At 40.1% G+C, this 22,652-nt stretch overlaps 1 pseudogene across 1 annotated transcript; it reads right to left on the reverse strand.

The window, feature by feature from the left end:
- Positions 1–697: 697 nt before the first annotated feature.
- LOC309636482 (protein lin-28 homolog A pseudogene) lies at positions 698–11,870 on the reverse strand (annotated as a pseudogene). Its single transcript has one exon. The product of its transcript is annotated as a protein lin-28 homolog A pseudogene (transcript).
- Between the last annotated feature and the right edge of the window lie 10,782 nt (positions 11,871–22,652).

Consider the following 22,652-nt stretch of genomic DNA (forward strand, 5'->3'; position numbering starts at 1 on the left):
ACACATTGAACTCAACGGCAAAAGCACTATAACTTTCACCTGAACAAAGCTTATCTTACACACATGTTTTCTCCTTAAGGCACATCACAGCTTTCTTGTCCTCAGGAACACCAGACAGCCCTTTAGCACTATGCTTGGAGGCTTGTTTTAGATAGAAAAATCACCACCAAAAAGCACTAAAATGCAAAAACGTGACACTAAGTAGACAGTGAAAAGATAATTAGACTATGGGAGCTGAAATAAGAAGGCAGAGTGTCACCTAGTTTGACCTCAAGTCGGAACGTACACATTGTGCAATTCAAAGTTTTCACTGCTCTGTGCATGTTCACGAATGGCTGTGAAAGCACCATAGGTATTGATCTTGGCATTACAAGTACATTTTAGTGAGTAGGTGAATTCACAACTGCAGAATCTGCAAATAAGGAGGATGAACTGTGTTTTTTTTCAAGTAGATATGGATCATTTACAGATATTGACCACACTTTAGGCAAAACAAAAGCAAAGGGCTTCCCTGGTGGCGCAGTGGTTGAGAATCTGCCTGCCAATGCAGGGGACACGGGTTCGAGCCCTGGTCTGGGAAGATCCCACATGCCGCGGAGCAACTAAGCCTGTGTGCCACAACTACTGAGCCTGCACGTCCGGAGCCTGTGCTCCGCAACAAGAGAGGCCACGGTAGTAAGAGGCCCGCGCACCGTGATGAAGACTGGCCCCCGCTCGCCGCAACTAGAGAAAGCCCTCGCACAGAAACGAAGACCCAACACAGCCAGAAATAAATAAATAAATAAATAAATTTATAAAAAAAAAAACAAAAGCAAAAAACAAAAACCCTCAACTATCAAAGGATCAGTATCATACAGAGTATATCATGTGTCTACAGTGTAATTAAAGTACAAACTAATCTTACCCCCCAAATACTTATCAAACACTTAGAACTGAATAATAATAAAAATAATATAATTTAAAATGTGTGGGATATAGCTAAAATAGGGGGCATAGAGAATCTTATAGCTTTAAATACTTCATTAAAAAAAAGTGAAATTGGATGTGCTAAGGGTAAATCTTGTGTTAGAAAAGGAACAACAGAGCTAATCTAAAGAAAGTAAAAGTAATAAGATAATAAAAGCAGAGACTAGAAAAACAGAGCATAAATATATAATAATTTAGATTAATGTAACCAAAAATTAATAAACATGCCTCTGCTGAAACTGATCATGAAAAAAAGGTAAAACAAACAAAATCTTAGGAATAAAAAGTGGTTATAATACAATATAGCAGACTTAGTGAAAGAATAATATATTTACATTTTGCCCATAAAATTTAAACATATACAAAATGACCATATTCCTCAAGGAGAAATAGAAAACCTAAATAGTCCTGTAATTTAAAAAAAATTCTATCAGTAATCAACCACCTCCCTTGATTGAAGACATCTTACCAGATGATTTTATTAGTTCTACAAAACTCTAAAGAACAGATCATTTCAGTTTTATACAAAGTCTTCAAGACAATAGAAAAAAAGAGAAAAATTCCCAAGTCATTTTATAATATTAAATAACCTTGATATCAAATTTGGACAAAGAGAATAAATTAAAAATAAACAAAATGCCAATCCACTTTCTTTCCCCTTTAGAAAACTAGAATGCTACTTACCTTCACTTACTATGTCTTTTAAGACCCCTTCTCTACTTCTCTTAGAGCTCACTGGTATGAACACAATGATTTTGCTTGCAAGATTTCTGAGTTCCCTGGCTTTAATCCCTGGCTGAGGAACTTGAACTGATTGAGAGCAGCCAGATGATTTCTTAGAATATCTGCATCTACCTCATCCATTTTATTCTATCTTTCTCATCATGGAGATAATTTTCCTTGAAAAGACAAAAGTAAAACAGAAATTAAGCTCTATTTTCTCTTTGTTATCCATGAACATTACACTATCTTTCTTAAGTTAATGTCTAAAATTATTATTATTAATAACATTAACCCATAACTTAATAGATTCTAAAGGGTGATCACATACTTGGCCTGGAATAGTTATTGCAATTTAGCAAAGGAATATCCTGGATAAAACTTGAACCCAAACCAAATAGAATAGATGGTTTCATTCATTTATTCAACAACTATTTATTGATCATCTGTTATATGTCAGGAATTATACTAGGCCCTATGGACACAGAGTTTTGTGTTCCTAACCTGGAGGAGCTCACAATTTAGGAGCTAGGAAGGGGGTGGGATGGGGAAAAACATAACCTGAATGATAACACAGTAGCTAAAATTTACAGTTGGTTGTATATAAAAAAGGTGATTAATAACTAGGTACTAGCATGAAGGGAATTATTTCATGGTGCCAACAGGCTGTCTCCATGTCTGTCCTCTTCCAGAAACCTAGTGAAGATGTGGAAGGCATGCTCATCAAATCTACAGATAATACAAACCTGGGAGGAAGACTTAGGGCAGGGATGACACTTAGATTTAAAGCATTCCTAACAAGTTGAAAAAATAAGCTTAAAGCAGATAAAATGTAATGCAGAAAACAATTATGTATATAAAATTTTTGATTGCATAGTACAGGAAGGAAAAGACTTGAATAAGCAATGCTTCATATGAGAAAATCCAGAAGTTTCAGTTGACCGCAAGCTCAGTTTTAACTAGTAAAAAGTTAATGCATTTTATGCTACATTAGTAAAAGTAAAATATGAAGATATGCTTGTGCATGCAGCTAATTTAGCAAATATCAAGCTATATTAAAATTATTTGTTTAGTGTTCCTCCCAATAGATTGTGAAATCCTTGAGTACAGGGTTTGTAAGTTGTTTATTTACATATTCCCAAGATGTAGCTCAGTTCTTGGAATATAGTGAATATTCAGGAAACAACTGTCAAATGACTAATGAATAATAATTTTGTGTAGAGGCTGCTCTAAGCTTGTTAATGTAATTAACTCATTTAATCCTCTCAATATACCTATTGAGGAAAGTACTACTACTATTTCCATTTTATAGATGAGGAAACTGGGTCCTCAATATGTGGTTTATGAAATAAGGGGCACAGAAAAGCAAAATACACAAAAACTTTCAAAATCTAAATATAGAAAATAGTTTCCAACTTCTCTCTTCAAGACTTTTTCAAGACACAAATAACTTGTCAAAGGTCACACACCTATAAGTGGCAGAGCTGAGTTGAACCCCTGAAGTCAAGCTCTTAAGCTTAGGTTCTTATCCACTTTGCTTTACTATAGTGTTTACATAACAATATGCTATTGGATTGAGTGGCTCAGAGCATCATAAGGTTCAAAGGCCAATAGAGATTCTTCCCTTTCTTCTTCTCTCCCTCCCTCTCTCTCTTTTCCTTCCTTACACTTTTATAAAAGAAAAAAAAAGGATTTAAATTGGTTTATAAAAATAAATGTACCAAAATGGAAAAAAAAAGGAAAAGTTTCAGTGAAGGGAAAATTAAGATAGGTAAATAAGATGGAGTCATAGTAAGGTTAGTACACAGAACACACATAGTGAGGTCCTATTTCCATGAAATTCTTTGTGACTGCCTAACTCCATACTTACAGCTCCCTTCTCTCATCTTCTATTGCATTTCTTGTTTACATGATGCATTTGGCACTTTATCATAGACTTCTGATAATTTTATGTATATAATCTGTTTTCCCTATCTGTGAGTTGCACATCCCTGGATTCAACCAACCGTGGGTCAAAAATCACAGATATAAAGTGCTGATTGTACTATGCCATTTTATAAAAGGGGCTTGAGCATCTGTGGATTTTGGGATTCGAGGGGAGTCCTGGAACCAATTCCTGCAGATACTGAGGGACGACTTTACAGCTTTTATCCCCTCAGTAAGATTGTACACTTATTGAGGTAGGGACCTTGTCATATTATTCTTCATATTCATTTCGCCGCTAACATGATGCTAGTTTCATAATAGATTCTGTGTAAACACCTATTAAAGTGAAAGGACTTTCAATTATTGGGAGTTAATTCGTATCTACTTCTGAACTTTTCCCAAATCCTTGTTTCTTCTCTTTGTCTTTCTGTCTTCCTGGAACTCCAGGCAGAATTAACCATGCTTCTTCAGTGCTTCTGCAAAGAACAATTTTCTTTATATTGTATTTCTACTCTAATACATTACCTACTACTTATATGTCTATTGTCCCCTATAGGCTGTGAATTGTTTGTGGACATTATTTATGCTCATATTCCATTATGAGTTCAATTCCTAGTAAAAATTCAGATTCAGTAAATAAACATGGTAAGGAGTAAAGAAGAAAGGGAGAGGGGAAGAATTTTTTTCCTTTTGCCATTTGATTACTGATCACCACCAGAAGGATGTTAGGAGAAAAAACTTAGGTGACAAAACTTTGCATGGTATGGGCATGGGCCACAGTACACCCTGTTGTGCATGGTAGGCCTAGCCCAATCCAGTGAAGGATGGATCTGGTATGTACGGAGAGCCCTGTGCCCTGGGACTAGAGGTCTGGAACAGGAATCCTTTATCACACATACAGATGACCTTTACCTAATCTTGGCTTCCCCTCTCTGCACCTTTTACCTGGCCCAGCCTCTCCTAACCTCTCTGCATCACCTTTTCCTGTTCAGACCAATTTCCAGTCTTTCAATAGAAGGAGACCAGTCATGGGGCAACCAAGTGAAAACCTAGTCTCCCATGAAACACTGAAGATGGAGGGGTTTAAAGAGGACACTATGGCCGAAAATCCAGCTCTAATTGGCAAAAATGAGGTAGTTCAATAGGTTATACGCTCCAAATAGTTGTTCCCTCTGGTGATACAGCAACAAAAAGTATTCCCGCTGTGCAGACCCGGAGCTGCTGCCGACTTATCCCTGAGATTGCTCACGAACCTGAGAACACAGTGCAGGAATGAGGGCCTTAGATTAGAATACACAAAAATACAAAACAAGAATATTTATATTATGAAAAAAAAAGTTAAAATGCACAAGATACGTCATTCGCACACAGCTAGCGCAGTTGGCATCCTGGAGAAAGTGAGACCCAAGGTACAGTCATCCAAGGGAGCCAATAAATAAAATTGTATTGGCCCAGAATGGGGTGGGAGTGAGCTTAGAAGCAGCAGGTCTGCAGCTGTTCCCTCAACCCCCCTTTTGCCTAGCATCACAACCCACTGCTTGGGACAGTTCTCAGCACTCTATCCCAGGAGGGGGTTATGAGGAGACAAGATGCGGAAAACCCTGCCTTACCCCTGAGGTATTTCCTCCCCCAGCAGGTAGTGGCTTGTGGGTTGGATCCATCAATCTGGTCTCATGCTTAATCTTTTCACTCTAGCATGGGGAATATTATTCCCTATCTTTCTTTAAGAGTAAAACAACTTCCCTATCCAGGCCACTTTCAAAAGCTGGAGATTCTGGGCTTGGAGACTCAGATAAAGCATGCAGGGAGGGTTACCTCCCAAAGCCCTCAGGTGTATTTGGATAGAGTATAATTGGAGTTCCTTTGCCTCACCCCTTCCCACCAAGAGGGAAGAGGGGGTGACGCTTTGGCCCCCAGCCTGAGATATACAGCAGTGCCAGCTGCCCCTCCCCACCCTGTCCCCACTTTCTCCACTCTGCCAATTGAGGCCTGTTCCTCAAAACTTTCTGATCACAGAAGGATAGCCCCCACCCACTGTGGCTCAATTCTGGGCCTCTGGGAGCATGGCAGGGCTGTGGATCTCTTCTTCCTCTTCCCGAAAGTAGGCTGGCCCTCTCTGTGAGCTGAGAACTTGCTGGGCCTTCAGTGGACACGAGACTACGATATGGTTGATGCTCTGGCAGAAGTGGCACTTCTTGGGCTGGGTGGCTGTTTGCATTCCTTGGCATGATGGTCTAGACCTCCACAGTTGTAGCCCCTGTCTCCCTTTGATCTGCGCTTCTGCATGTTCTTCCCTTTGGGCCGCCTCTCGCTCCCAATACAGAACACCCCACCAGGGCCGGTGACTCGGAGAGATTCAGGCCCTTGGCGGACTTCTTAAAGGTGAACTCCACGGCCTCACCGTCCTTCCTTCAGGCTCCGGAAGCCCTCCATGTGCAGCTTACTCTGGTGCACAAAGACATCCACCGGGGGTCGAGTGCGACCCCCGCGCGGGCGGTCATGGGCAGGAAGCCGAATCCCATGCGCAAGTTGAACCACTTACAGATGCCAGCGCCGTGCAGCAGCTGCGGCTCCACGGGCGCCCTGGCCGCATCCTCCTGTGGCTTCTCAGGCGCCTCGGCGCCGCCACCTGCAAACTGCTGGTTTGACCCAGAGCCCATGGTAGTCGGCTGAGCCCGCGGGCCCGGGCCCCTGGCCGGCCAGCTGCTGGCCCCAGAGAAGTCCGGAGACAGAAAAAGTCTTAATGAGGGGAAATAGTTGAAATTACTTGCTATAATGAGATTTTGGAATTTGTGTCTTTTGCTTTTCTACACCCCCTTTCAATGAATAGCCTTGTAAGTAAGAGTCTGGAACCTTCCTATCTGGGTTCGGATGCTGCCACTACTACTGCATAGCTATATAACCTTGCGCAAGGCATTTATTTCTCTGTACCCCAGACTCATTTATGTATAGTACTGGGTTACTAAAAATAACCTACCTCACAGGGTCCTAGTATGAATTAACTAAATAGGTATGACAGAAATAATTTAGAATGGTTCCTGGCACATAGAAAGTACTATAGAAGTGTTTGCTGTTATTATGACCCCTGTTTTTGAAAGATAGAATTTCTTGCATTGCAGAGTTTGGAATGCCAGATACTACTACAGCATCAACTTCCCTTTCAGAAGAACTGGAAACACTCCAGGACTCACTTTTAGCCAGGGTGCTCTGCACTTCCTGAGGTGATGCTGGCCACAAAAGCAGTGCTCATACAAGATAATGAAGTACCACATGATTGCAAAGTCAAGAATATCTAACCCCTAAAAACACCAAAAGGAACTTGGTTTAGATTTGTCCTATGCTTGAGAGCATAATCGGTACGAGGCAGGCAAAGATCCAATTAATGGGTGGCCCAGGCAATGGAGAGGAGATCCTGGGGATGGGAGGATGGCCCAGCAGAACACCCGGACTCAGCTATGACATTCCTGACAGCTGCACACAGGAGCTGGCTCCAGGACCTGAATCCAAGTTTACAAATTCTTTAAGTTAAAAGTGATGGAACAGAGGCAACTGAACCCATGCTACACTTTTATTCTTATAATAGCAACTTAACTCAGTAAAGTCTTTTGAAGTTTACAAATACTCTTTCCAGTATAAAATCTCAGTGATTCACCAGTGAAAGATAGAGGGCATATATCTTCTTTAAAAAATTCATAATATAAAAATTAGTATTAAGAGGATGATACAAATTTACTTATCATCCCCAAAGTCATTTCCAATCTTTCACCTCTTATCCAATGGATACAGTTTTTCTGAGAGAAAACATCCTGGGTCTAGAAGTTGAGAAACAAATTAGGAAAAGTGGAACTATTGAAAGGGTCATCTCAGCTAGGTAAGGAAAATAGTAACGGCACCATAAGCATGGCTCCAATGTTTGGATTTGACTCTACTCCCTCAGCCTGTACAGAAAGTCATGGCAGACACAGCTCCTACAATGCTATGGTTTGCTGCTTCAACCCCACCCCAAACTCTGATTGAATCCATTCCAGATTGCCCCTTGCCCAAGCTGCTCAGCACTGCCTACTTCTCAGTGAAGATACTCCCAGCTGGAAGTGGTAGTTGAGGGGAAGATAAGATAGCAAGTTCAATTCAACTCAATTGAATTAAACTCAGTTAAATGTGTATTTATTGAACTCCTTATAATACAAATTATATAAATGTGCTAATTCATATAAATGAACTAGGTTCAGGATTAGAGATACAAGAAATGAATATAAGGTACTACTTCTACCTTCAAAGAGCTCATAATTTAATGAGTTAGACATATGTAAAAGTATGAAGAGCCAAACTGCAGGGTGCCTTTTAAGAGATATAAATGTAATAAAATGGGCTATGAGGGCACAGAAAAAAGTGCTTATTTCTAGTGGGGCAAGGCAAGTACCCTGTGATATAGTATCTCATTTAATCCTGTGAACTCATTAAGGTGGAAACTATCCCCATTTGAGAGATAGAGTAACTGAGCCTGAAACAGGCTGCCCAAAGTTATGCAGGAAGTGAGTGAGTAAACTTAGACTTGAACTCAGGTCTTCTGAAGCTAAAAGCTTGTGTTCTGTTCCTCACATCTTGCTGACAGTCCTGATCGGATTGGGGATCTGTAAACTTCCATCGCAGGGTCCCTGAAACCCTATACATTCTGTGGGAAGGCAATGCCTTGTCCTTACAGGGGTCTGAGCCTACCCTGATATTACTTACAGTGGGAATTACAACATTTCGGTGGACTTGTGCATCTGGATTACAATAAAGGCCATATTAGGGAGATGTAAATCCGTAATTGCAATACACTCAATAAGAAAGAGGCACAGAATCTCAGAAATCAGTCCAGGAATGGGTTCTGCTCCCTGCTCTCACGTGATGCTTCTATATCTGCAGCCCCTGTTGCAGCCCCCAGTACTGTGGCAGGCCCATGAAGTGGTTTTCTCAGGGAGAACAAATGAGTGCTGCTGAACCGGGTGCCTGTTGCAGAACCATCATTCTATAGACGTTTTATTTGCAGCGCTCACCTTAGGAAGTTAATGCTTCTAAGTGATGCCTAGGCAAACTGCCAGTTGTTTTTGCTTAACATTAATACGTGCTTCTGATTTGGTTACTATGGTTACAGACACTTGCAGTGTTGGCTTTCACTCAAATCAGAGGTCCCATCTTTTATACATCGTGAATGTTGCACTCTGACCCAACATTCCAATTTGGTCCCATCCAAACAGGGACCCATAACTTCATGTTGTAGTCTTCAAGGGCAGGGGGTTAGGTAAGGGGGCCTTATTTTAAAAAAATGTTTTATGATATACTTTTATAATTAAGTGAAATGCTACCTTCTGAAAGGAAAACAGGATATTTTTTCCTAATAGGAGCCTGGGATCCACTTCAGGTGAGGGCCATTTACCTCAAATGGTACACATTGTACCTCCACGGGGAAAATTAGTTTTCTTTGCATTACTCCTCCAAAGTAATCAGAATTCAACAGAATTACTCTCCTTCATCACTACATAGTGGGGGATCCCCAATATCATGACTGGTTGCAACTTTGTCTATCATCACCCAAGGCAGAATCGCCACTGGCCCGTGAAATTACTTCCCACGATAGCAGGATGACCTTTATAACTGCCAGCCTTCAGAAAAGTGCCTGGGGAAGCCTTAGCCCATTCTTCCGATCAGATGCCTAGCTGCCTCTGCCTTTGATAAATTAATCATTCAGAGGGCGCCAGCTCAGATGCTGTGAGATTTAAAACAAGCATGTACTTTACACATCTACAGTTGCCCTTCTGCTCAAGCTACTCAGACAGGAGGTTGGAGGTTGTTGGGAAGGCTGATAATGTACTCCCTGTCCCCTTTTCAAACTGCCCTTGACATTCATTGTTTACTAATTTAATCTGCATACAAGTCTTAGGCAGGGGAAGTGAGGGATCCACTCAGAATGACTGGTCCTAGGCCCCATCGCCAACATTTTGGTCACAATAAAAAGATGCTCTTTCTCATCATACATATTATTTTGATTCATCACTGTTTGCAGTGGCTTCGTTTTGTTCTTGCTGGAAAGGATTATGGAGAATACTTTTACTATGGGTCTTTAAAATAGGTACCCTTTATTCTGCTCCCCTAAAACCCAGGCAGCAGGCAGCTCTGGCAGTCCCCCAGAGCAAATAATGACTCGGTATTTCAATATTCATTCTGAACACTATCTATTCCCCTGGGCAGTCAGGCACATGGCCCTCTGGAAATCAAGCAGCAATAAAATCCAGTTTAAGTTGGTCCAAGTTAAGACATTTCAGAGAACGTGCGCTTGTTTTTTTCTACAAGTATAAATCTGACCACACTACTGTCTGTAACTTCTCCTCAAGGATAGCAAGTACAGCTGCTGTAGTCAGGAAGGGATCTGACTTGAGAAAAAGGGCTCAAATTAACTACTTGCTTGCTTGATAACCAAAATGTTCCCCAGAGCCAAAGTCACAGTAAGGATACCTAATGAGGAAAGAATAGGTAACAATTCTTATTTGCCTGCAGCCTGATTTCAGTTGGGGAAAGTTTAATTTAGTGCTGTGTGGGTGGGCATGTGCAAATTTGCAGAATAACTAGCATTAACTGTTTATTTACTTGTCCTTTTGGAATTTGGCCTGCAGCCTGGAAGCCAGTCACTGGCCAACACTTAGCAAAAAGTGAGGAGTAAGGAAAGTTGATTTTAGACAACCCCACTGCCTTGTTCTGCTCCTTCTTTCCACATCTGTGGCATCCCTTCTCCCAGATGCCTCAAGCTATTATGTTCACTCTCTCTCTCAAAATTTGCTCTGGAAAGAATCAGAATAACTCATTTGTTCTAAGTTATGAGACATCATCCCTTTGGGACAATAATGTCTTTTTTATTCAGCAGTATTAGCAAATGAAGCATTCTACATAAATAAAATTTCCAGATAAATGAAGATTATACTTTTAAGTGCCAATGAAAAATTAATTGGCTTGGATAGATACATTTTAAAATGCCTTATGTGTATAACTATCTTCATATGCTAAGGGTATTAACAATAATAATTGACCAATTGTGTAGCATTTTACATACTACAAAGTGTTTTCACTTACATTTTCCCATTGATTTTGACATTTTTTAAAGGAAGATATTAGGTTCATGTTTGTAGTATACGAATCATTGTTTCAAGTACAAGTTGCTATGCTATAATTCATACCGCAATGTAATGCAATGATATCTTTCATGAGTGTATATCATTTGCCCCTTCCCAGGGTCCCCGTGTTTTTGCAGCTCTTTCTGGGTCTTTGTGCTTGCCACCTCTGTAGAGTCAGCTCCTATTTCTCATTGCTGGAGAACCAGTATCCAGCAATTTTGACCATCCATCCTGGTTTACTATTTCTCCTTCAACTAACTGCTTCTATGAATTAACTTATTAAAATAGTGTCTTAAAGTAAGACCAAACAAAGCTATCCATTTGTTTCAGCTTGGCTTTCAGAATGACTTTATTTTCAAGATATAAAGCTTTAAAAGTCTCCTCTCTGACCGCATTTTCTCAGACCATGACTCTTTTCTGGTTTTTAATACGCTTCCATACCCAGACTGGACCTTGTTGTGAGCCAAGCCCACAGTGCTTTAATTAGGATCCCCCAGTTGCTTCACTTCTGAGCAAGCCCAGCCATCAGGTTCCTCTGATCCTGCCCCCAGGCTGCTGAACATTCCTAGGGAAATTCAGGGGCCCATGTTGAATAGTACATTATGATTTTAAAAATTTTGTAAAAGTAATACATTATTTATAGAAATGTAGAAGATGAATTTTGAGATGGTCTCTTCTCCAGTAAAGGAAATAAATCACTAAACACCTATGTTCCCAAACACAAGCTTCGTTGGGCAGTTTGGTGTATTTCTCTTCAATCCTTTTTTTGTGTGTATATGTGCACATGCATGTGTGTTTGTGTGCATTTAGATAATACTTTTAATTTTGCATTCTTCTTTTTCTACATATATTTATATCATTGGCATGTTCCCTTGTCAGTGTATAGTTTTTCTACCCATCATATTTAATGATTGCATAATATTTTGTCAAGTAGTTATAAATATTTTCAATGTAAATCATGTCTCCATTATTAGACGTTTACCTTCTTTATTATGGTTTGTGACATTGTAAATAACACTGCAAAAACCTTTTTATATTTGTACATTTTCTCTAATTAGGATTATTTCCTAATTAGCTCCTCGAGTTAGAATTACTGATCAAATGGCAAGAACTTTTTTTTTTTTTTAATTAATTTATTTATTTATTTATTTATGGCTGTGTTGGGTCTTCGTTTCTGTGCGAGGGCTTTCTCTAGTTGCGGCGAGCGGGGGCCACTCTTCATCGCGGTGCGCGGGCCTCTCACTGTCGCGGCCTCTCTTGTTGCGGAGCACAGGCTCCAGACGCGCAGGCTCAGTAGTTGTGGCTCACGGGCTCAGCTGCTCCGCGGCACGTGGGATCTTCCCAGACCAGGGCTCGAACCCGTGTCCCCTGCATCGGCAGGCAGACTCTCAACCACTGCGCCACCAGGGAAGCCCGGCAAGAACTTTTAAAAAACTTAAAGTCTCTAGAATCTTACATCTTTCCTTCACTTAAATTTTTATCTTTTCCTATTTAATATGCCCACTAATTGATCATTTATCTTGTGTCTACTTTGTGTCAGGGACTAGGGAGACCAAGAGGAACAAAACATGGTCCCCACCCTCAAGGGATCCTCAGTTCAAAGTTATCCCATGATTGGTGCCACAATGAAGTATTTACGTGGTGGTGACACAAGGAGAGAATGACTAACTTGACAGAGGAGACCAGATGTTTGCCTTAAATTTTAAAGAATGAGCAGGAATTCACCAGACAAAGGCACAGACCCTGAAGAAGAACGTTGTGCTCAGAAAACTACAAGCACTTCATTTTCATTTGAACACAGTGGGGGAAACACTAAAATAAGAACACCTGATATAATGTAGTGCAAGCTAGGTATTGAGTACTTGCTAAATGTTTTGTAGACATCATCTCCATCAGTCTTCACAACAACCTGTGAGATAGGTATTATTAGCCCCATTTTACAGATGAAGATTACTTAGTCACTGAATACTGATAAGCAGCAGAAGTGTATCTGAACCCAGGTCCACCTGACTGCATAGCCAGAGGCCCTATTCGTTATGTTTTACTACCAGGTAGATTATAATTCCTGCTAAAGAGTATGGCTTTTTTTTTTTTTAGTGCAGCAGGACTGATTATTCCCTTTTCTGTACTCTTGTCAGACCTGTACATATTTCTATTACAGCATTCATTATACTTATTTCTAGGGTGTGTTTGCAAGTATGTCTTCTCCATCAACCTGAGATTCTCAAGGTAAAGGTTGTCTCTTATTTATATTTATCTTCTCAATGACTAACACAGGCTCTAGCAAAGTGCAGAGATGAAATCAGTGTGAATGAATGAATTATTGGATGAATTTGTAAATTTTTAAGCCAGCCTGCAACAGGCCCTTTCTGTTCTGCAATTGCCAGTCATTTACATTTTTAGGAATTATCTGTTGTTGTTAAACACAACCATTATTAAAAATTAAATTATATAAACATATAATTAAATACATTATATTGAAAGCAAAGGTAGCACATTGTCAAAATTCATAATTTCTTAATTATTTTACTATTACCTATGCCCTTGTGTTTATTTCATTTATTGCCTCTGAATGGTGTTCTTATTTTAGTGTTTCCCCCACTGTGTTCAAATGAAAATGAAGTGCTTGTAGTTTTCTGAGCACAACGTTCTTCTTCAGGGTCTGTGCCTTTGTCTGGTGAATTCCTGCTCATTCTTTAAAATTTAAGGCAAACATCTGGTCTCCTCTGTCAAGTTAGTCATTCTCTCCTTGTGTCACCACCACGTAAATACTTCATTGTGGCACCAATCATGGGATAACTTTGAACTGAGTCTCTAAAAGTGAGCTTCTCTTCCAACTCTGCCTTCACATTGGTATCTTACAATTGCCTGTAGTGCTGACCCTTTCTTTTCTCTTTTTTTTTTTTTTTTTTAACATCTTTGTTGGAGTATAATTGCTTTACAATTGTGTGTTAGGTTCTGCTTTCACTTTCTTCTCTTTTGAAATTCCTCCTTAGCTTTTGTGGTATTCATTGTTCTGATTTCCCTGTTTCTCTGACTATTTCTCTTTCCTTTGCTTGTTCCTCTCCATCTTCCTGTCTTTTAGAAGTTCTTTCTTTGGTCCTCTTAAATTCTCTTATTTTGTATTTCACCTACTTCCAAAGTGTCAATTTCTATCTCTGTAGAAACGACTTTCTCATTTATATCTCCAATACTAGCTTCTCTTTTTGGCTCCAAAATGCATATCTTATTTCCAAATACCTGCTGGGTATCCTGATCTAGATAGTCTAGAATAATTCTTGAACCACCGTGCCCATCGCATGTCTGAGACCAGCCCCCCACACCCTTGTGGCCGTTCTGGCTTCCATGATCAAGTTGATGGCGACTTCTTCATTTTATTTAGTTACCTAGGCATGGATACTTAGTGTCAACTTTGTTTCCTTCCCCTCAATCCCCCTGACATTTTCCTTAAAATCTTCATCTGATAGTAGTCTTCCTTATGTTCTCTTTTCTACTGAATATGGTATAGATGAGATAGCGTGACCACATTTTGCCTTGTATTGCAGATATTTATGCACTTGTCTTATACTTCTTAGATAGCAAGTCTTTTAAAAGACCAGAACTAATTTTTAGAGTTCTTGGTATTCCTTAGAGCATCTAGTAATATTATACATAGTAAATGCCTTATCTATATTCATTGAACTTATTTGAGTGACAGCCTGAGGGAGCTCTCTTATGATTAAATTGTATGGACTTTATGAATATATTTTGGTGTCTTAAAGGCTTCCTTTGACTAATTTCAAGTTCTTGGCTAGGGCTTGCATAATTGAGAGTGACAGATAAATAACTTCAAAATAAGAATTTGAAAGCAGTAAGCTGAATAATGGCCCCCAAAGATGTTCACATCCTAATTCTCAGAACCTATGAATATGTTATCTTACGTGGCAGAAGAAACTTTACAGATGTGATGTAAATGATCTTGAAATGGGGAGATTATCCTGGATTTTCCAATTGGGGTGTGTCCCATGTAATCACAAGAGTCCTTAGAAGGGGGAAGCAGGTGGGTTAGAGTCAGAGAAGGAGATGTGATGACAGAAGCAGAAGTTGGAGTAACGTGGAGCCAGGAGCCAAGGAATGCAGGGGTCTTCTAGAATGTGCAAAACACAGGGAGACGGATTCTCCCTGAAGCCTCCAGAAGAAACGCAGCTTGGCTGACACCTTGAATTTGGGCTTTTGACCTCTAGACTGATTTTGGACTTTTGATCTCTAGAACTATAAAGTAATAAAGTTGTGTAGTCTTAAGTCTCTATGTTTATGATAACTTGTTATAGTAGCAATAGGAAATTAATACAAGGGATCTTGCTGGAATGTACATTTTAATCTGAGACAAAGCCAAGGAATCAATTCTTAATTGTGGAATTTCAATTATATCTGTAAGCTGGTTGGAGGGGGTAAATTTTGGCCAATACATCCACAGATTATAAGACTGGTTGGCTGCATGACACGGAATTACTAGAAAGGCCTCAGGGGCAGAAAGTGTTCATGTGTACACATGATGTTCTGATTAGGAGACAGCTCGTCATAACCCCAGGAGTCAAATTAGCCTTCAGAGAATGAGAAATCAGAGAGCTAGAGGCTTCCCAGAAAGTACTCTTTCTATTAGAGATGAAGACAGTAGAGTCTAAAGTGTGAAGTTAGGCCTTTGTCACAATTACCTCATGGCTGCCCTGGGACCAGAATCCAAGTTGCTTTAGTCCTAGTTCAGTGTTCTTTCCTCTCCACTTCAATTTAACCAGCCGTATATTCAAACCACTGTTGAAAAATATCACCTTTCATTCTTTAGCAAGATTTTGGCTAATGTGATCATGTATATTAGTTACCTATTGTTGTGTAACAAATTACCCCCAAACCTAGTGACTTAGAACACATTGATTATTTCTCACAGTTTCTGTCAGTCAGAAACGCAGAGGCATCTTGACTGATCATTTCTGGCTCATGGTCTCTCAGGTTGCAATCAGGATGGTGGCTGAATGGGGCTGGAGTAACCACTTCCACGCTTGAAGTTGGTATTGGCTATTGGTGTGAAGCCTCTGTTTTCTCCATCCATGTGAGTCTCTCCATAGGGCTTCTTGAGTATCCTCATAACATGGTGGCAGTTTTCCCCCAGATCATGAAATATAAGAGAGAAAGAGGTAGAAGCCTTCCTTTTTATGATCTAGACTCAGAACTCACATAACATCACTTCCATTGCATATGATTTATTAGAAGTGATTCACTAAGTCTGGCACACATTCAAGGGGAGGAGGATTAGATTTTACCTTTTGAAGGAAGAGTGTTAAAGAATTTTTGGACATATTTTAAAACCACCACATCATGCCTTGAACCTCATAAATTCTTTGCAAAAGATATTATTATTCTTACCCCCATTTTAAAAAGTAGGAAAGTGAGGTTTAGAAACCTTAAGAGACTTGCCAAATCTAGTCTTTGTGCCTCCAAAACTAGTGCTCTGTTTTATCCTCCACTTCCACTTTTTATTTTCCAATACCGATGTCCTTATGGAGCAAACACAAGAAGAATATAAAATATGTCCCTCTTTTTCCTACATAATTTTGTGGCTCATTAAAAAGAAGCATAAATTAAAATGAAATGTTTTCTGTGAACATACATTTTCACCTTCAATTCATTTCCCACCCTCACTTCATCTTGTTCTCCTGCCCTGCAATGAACAGATGCTGCAGTAAGATGGCCATGCAGAGTGTTCTATGGCTGTCAATTACCGGGTGACAAGGAGCGTGATTCTTAACAGGGTACACAAGCTGCCTTCCTCCAAAGCACAGATATGCTCCATGAGAAATAGATGTTGTGTCATTTTAATCCACATGGTTAGCTGCCTCTCCTTAAAGTTCAGTGACTCTATCCAGGGTAAAGAAAGAAAAAACATTGTATATTGATCCTCTGATATGTCCCAGATATGGTGCTTTATATACTGGTGAGCTCCTTGAGGGTGGGACTTATTTACCTTTGTCTCTTCCTTCTCTTCTCCCAAATTCTAAACAGTGACGTTCCATGGGGCTTGATTTTTACATTTCTTCCCTTATCCATCTATACTAACTTTTGGATGAGCTCATGGCTTTAAATGCCCTCTGTATCCCAATAGCTCCCAAATTTATGTCATCAGCCTGGATCTCTCCTCAACACTGAACACTCACATATCCAGACACCTACTAGACATCTCTGCTTGGTGTCTTAAACCCAACCTGTACAAAACTGAACTTCTGACTTCCTTTCCCTTTAAACCTTTTCCTTACCAATCATGGTGAATGATGCTAATATTCATCCAATTGCTCAGACCAAAAGTCTTGGGAGTTCTTCCTGACTTTTCTGAAGTCCTCTCATACCCACTTCCAATGCATCAGAAAATTCTATTAATTTTATCTTCAAAATTTTATCTCAAATCCAGTGACTTCTCAACACCTCTATCACTACCTCCCAGTCCTAGTCATCATTCTTCTCCTAACCTGTCCTAACTTTTCCTTCTTCCATTCTCATCTGTCTTCCTCCAGTCTAGTCCCATGCAACAGTCAGAGTGATCCTTTGAAAATATAAATCCATATCTCATTACTCCCCTGGTCAAAATCCTCTAGTGGCTTCTCACAACACTCAGAACTTCTTTCCAATGTCTCCAAGGCCCAACACACTCTGGCCCTTTCCCACCTGTCTGAGCCCTTTTCCTGCGATACTCACCCTTGCTCACTTTGCCTCAACCACAGGGCAGTCTAGCTTTTCCTTGAACATGCCAAGCACACCCCCACCCCAGGGCTTTACAAAGCCTCACACCTCTGCTGGAATGCTCTTCCCCCAGACAGCTACTTGGCTTCCTCCTTTACTTCATTCCAACTTCTGCTAAATGTTACCTTCTCAGAGAGGTCTTCCCTAGCCACTCTATTTAGAACTTACTCTCCCCCTACCTTCCCATCAGTCTCTGCCCCCTTATTCTGCTCTGTTTTTCTTTATAGCACTGATTAATTGTGCTGTAAACATATTATACATAAATATTGGGTTAAGTGTGGTTTTTGCTTATGTCCTTCAGTACAACATAAGCTGGAGCTTTGTTTTATTCACTAGGCTAATAGTAGGTGCTCAGTCAACATTTTCTGAGTGAATGAATAAATGAATTAATTAATCTTTGTATCCTCAGTGTCTAATCTCAAATCTGTAATGTAAAACCTGCTCAATAATACTTACTTGAATTATTTCGCTTAATGCTCCTACCTAACTTCAGATGTAAATAATTTTCTCACTTTACAGAGACATTATGTAATTTGCCTAAGGGCACTCAGCTGAGCAGAAATTTGATTCCTGATCTCTGCACTTTAGAGCTTCTGCATTTCCACTTCCTCCTAGGGTTTCCATTTCCCTATGCTGCCTACCAGGTCTTGGGATGGCTCAGATGACAATGAAAAGGCTCCTCTACATTGTGTTCATATGAGAAAGCTAAGGAGAACTCAGGTGGATGGGATCTGGGTCTCCATAGTAACCCAAAGAGACACTTGGTAAATTCCAAGTATCAAGTCTTCTGATCGATGAGGGCAATAGCATTCTTGTCATTTCCGCCTCAAAGAGCTGTTCCAGAGTGCATCCTAAGAGTTTTTCCTGTACCTGGGCAATCAACAACACACTCCAAAGCTGTGGTCTGAGGCCAAGTCTAGATGGTCTTAGAGCCAACATTCCATTGTGGTTCTCTTCAGATCTCAGGAGAAAAGATGGTGGAAAGACAGGGTACATATTAAATGACACTCTGCATACCTTAGGAAGCTGTGGGTGGGAGTGACGGTAGGAAGCATCAGTGAGCAAGATCAATTACTTTTCCACAAGTCTTCATGTCAATAAGGCTTGCAAATAAGGCTATTTAGTGTAATTATCATGTACTTTGTAGCTATTGCTTCCAAGACTGCCCAATCTAAAGAGCTATCTTCTCCATGAAGCCAACTTCAGTTACTCCAGCTCAAACTAATCATTTTATCACTTGCCGTCGGGTTTTATATTTTGTCCTTCAATTATAGAGTTCTTTGATACTGTTCTTGATTCTTTAATGGGCGCATAGCTTGGCTCCCTAACAGGATTGCCAGCTCCTTGAGAGCAGGGACCACAGCATATATTCCTCTGTTGTCCTCACAAAGCTCTTTCCTTCCCCTCTCTTGTTTACTATAATCTACATATCAGCTCATCTCCATGGAGATTCCTGAAATAATCCAGTCCAAGGTAGAGAGTATTTTAGGTGGCTTCCTACCCCACTCTCCTACATCCCATCTCAACCAGGTTTTATATTCTAGAATTCACTGTGCTACATTGACCCATTGACCGATATGCCTGGAGGGAGCTCTGGTCACTTGCCCACCTAGCCAGAGTCTTCCCTGAAGGCCTCCTACATCAGGTAGGAGATCCAATTCTCTTACTTACTGACCCTGTAACTCCTGGAAAGTCATTTAACCTCTTCCAGTCTCCGTTTTCTCTATCTCTTAGGGCTGTTTGTGAAAATTAATTGAGGCAGTGTGTATTAAAAAACTTTTAAAAATATACATTTTCTTACTATATTTTTAGATATTTATAAGGTAATAACAATAACCAAGATTAATAAGATAGTTAGATGTGGTAATAAAATGGAGATTTTATTTTGTACAAAGCTAGCTGACTCATCTGGGCATTATAACCATAACTTTGTAAGGAAGAAAACTATCTCAGTGTGGATTTTTCTCTGGAAGTAATTCCTAAGGCCAGGATTCAAGTGCAAATACTATATCCCATGAAACACCAGCAGGGGAAAAAGGAATTGATAAAGAAAAGGGAAGACAGGGAAGAAGAGGTGTGTTATTTCACCAGCTACCAAAGTGGGTAAATGAAGCTTATTCCCATGAGAAACTCCAGGAAAATTATAAAGCACATGCCTTGGAATTATCCCACTCGAGAGGTGAAGGAGCAGGGGGTATTAATGCACTCATTCGCATCACTCATTGCTTGCAGACTGGTGGGGGTGAGAAAGTTAATTCCTGGTACTTCCAGCCTGCCTTGTGGAGGCGTCTGGGGGTGGTGGTGGAAGCTATAGTGCAGCCTTCTGGAAAAACCCACAGACACATAACTGGCTAAAATATTGTGATCTATAATAAGAAACACATATTTGGTCTTTGTCACTGTTTCTGGCGCAGAAATCCTAAAACCATTGGAATTTCTTAAATGATGAGAGTGATAAGGGTAAGACAACTTTAAGATTTTTTTAAGTTAATGAGGTGACTTTTGGAAAGTACCTAGGTAAACTAGGGGTGGAGGCTGGCCACCATGGGAGCCAAGTGTGTGATTAGAGGGTTGGAACTTTTAGTCCCACTCCCCTGACCTCCAGGAAGGGGAGAGGGGCTGAAGTTTAAATCAATTGCCAGTGGCTGATGATTTATTCAATCATGACTATGTAATGAAGCCCCCATAGAAAACCTAAAAAGGTTGGGTTTTGGAGAGCTTCTGGGTTGGTGAACGCTGGATATTTAGGGAGAGTGTGTGCCCCTTCCCACATATCTTGCCCTGTGCATCTCTTCCATCTGGCTGTTCCTGAGTTATACGCTCTTATAATAAACTGGTGATCTAGTAAGTAAAATTATTTTCTGAGTTTTATGAACAGCTCTATTAAATTAATCGAACTCAAGGAGGGGGGTCATTGGAACCTTCAATCTATAGTCAGTCAGTCAGAAGCACAGGTAACCACCTGGACTTGCTATTGGTGTCTGAAGTGGGGCTGGGAGACAGTCTTGAAGGACTGAGCCCTTAACCTGTGGGATCCGATGCTGTCTCCTGGTAGATAGTGTCAGAATTGAGTTGTAGGCCACCCAGCTGGTGTCTGAGAGTTGCTTGGTATAGTGGGAAACATTTCCCCCAAATGAATAAATTAGGCATCGTATTTTTATATTCATTATTTAACTATATCTGGGTTTCATAATATCTTTATGAGTTATTTATGAGAAAGTATTATTATTATAAGCCAAATTCTACAGATGAGAAGCCTGGCACTAAGTTATGAGTTAGAATGTCTTGTTTAAAAGGCAGAAAATAAAGAATTAATTCTTTTGATCTGAAATGCATAAGTCACAGAAAACTTATAATGATAAAAGCTAATATGTGGTTATTTAAAGGATAATATAGTCAACAATGCCTGGAAATCAGAAGCAAAATTCCTTTTTCTTTAGTAAAGGGCATTTAATATAAACTTAAAAAAAAAGGTTATGCGTGCGTCAATTGTTCTTAAATTGTTTTTGTAAAACTTTTGCCATGTTTCCAGCATTTTTATGGAGGCTTAAGAGGAAAAAATTACTTGTGAACGTTTTTTTCTTAATAAGGCAAATAAATAAATAAAGATGAAACTCTGTGCATGCCTCTTAAACCCAGATAAGGGTTCCTTTGTAACTCTCACCAATATAGAAAAATCTATTTAAATTTTCTCACTTCCCCTTTCCTTTCAAACATGATCCAGTTAGCCTTGGCTCCCACCTCCTCCTTCCCCAGTTATAAAACCAAACAGAATGTTTGTACTGAAGGGACAAGTCTGTGCAGTGACTCAGAGGAAACAAGTGTTTATAAACCATGTTTCCCTAAAGCCTCGGCACAAACATGGCTGTGGCCCAATTCCAGATTGGACGGGGTGAAACTCAGTAGTATAGCCCTGGCAAAGCAGAGTGTTGGAGGAGTCTAGCCAGAGACAAGACCTGGGCTGCGGGAGGCCTTGAGGCAACACCACACCTTGGAGATCTTTCATTTCCAAAGGTCAAAACAAAAATTGCTTAAAACTAAGTCAGACAAATAAATGTTTGGGCTTTGCTGGAATGGTGTATTCTCTTTGAATTTTCAGTATAGTCTGGCCTGGCTGCAGCTTCCTTGCTGGTGAATCTCTATTTCACTGTGTCCATGAGCTATGTTCTTTACGTAATATTTTGCCCTAGGGCCTACACTGACCATATCCGCCTGGAATTCAAAAGGTTGTGAGGATAGTTTGGTTTATCTCTGAAGTCAGTCAGATCTAGTTTTGACCCTCAATTCTCTGCTTTATACTTTCATTTGACAAATATTTACCAAAGACTTATTTTGTGCCAAGCATGGTTTTAAGTGCTGAGAATGAGTGAACCAGCAGGATAGACAAAGCCCCTATTCCCCTGGTCTTCCATTCTAATTGGAGTAAACAGGAAAAAAAGAAAACGAGAACACAGATTATTTCACAGTGATGACAGTAATGTCCTGAAAATACAGTAAGTCCCCTGCATACGAACGAGTTCTGTTCCAAAAGTGTGTTCGTAAGTCCAATTTGTTTGTAAGTAAGCCCAACAAAGGTAGTCTAGGTACCCAGCTAACACAATCAGCTATATAGTACTGTAGTGTAATAGGTTTATAATACTTTTCACACAAATAATACATAAAAAACAAACACACACAAAAAAGAAAACATTTTTAATCTTACAGTACAGTACCTTGAAAAACACAGTAGTACAGTACAACAGCTGCCATCCAGGGGCTGGCATTGAGTGAACAAGCAAGAAGAGTTACTGACTGGAGAAGGGAGAGGATATGGGAGATGGTAGAGCTGAAGGACTGTTAGCAATTGGAGATGGAGGGCAAGCTGCAATTTCACTCATTCCTGACGTTGATGGCACAGGTTCTGGTTCCCTGCTGGATTCGATTCTATCTACCCTCTTGAAGAAACGATCCAGTGATGTCTGGGTAGTAGCTCTTTTTTTCTCATCATAGATGACACGGTAGCACTAGATTGCGTTCTGAACAGCTGCTGCAACCTTCGTGTACCATTCTACGTTCAGGTCCTGTGCCTCAAAAACTAAGAGTGCCTCCTCAAATAAAGAAAATCCCCTTGCCATTTCCTGCATC

This window comes from Balaenoptera physalus (genome assembly GCF_965194825.1).
Source record: "Balaenoptera physalus genome assembly, chromosome: 10".
NCBI classification, from domain to species: Eukaryota; Metazoa; Chordata; class Mammalia; order Artiodactyla; family Balaenopteridae; genus Balaenoptera; species Balaenoptera physalus.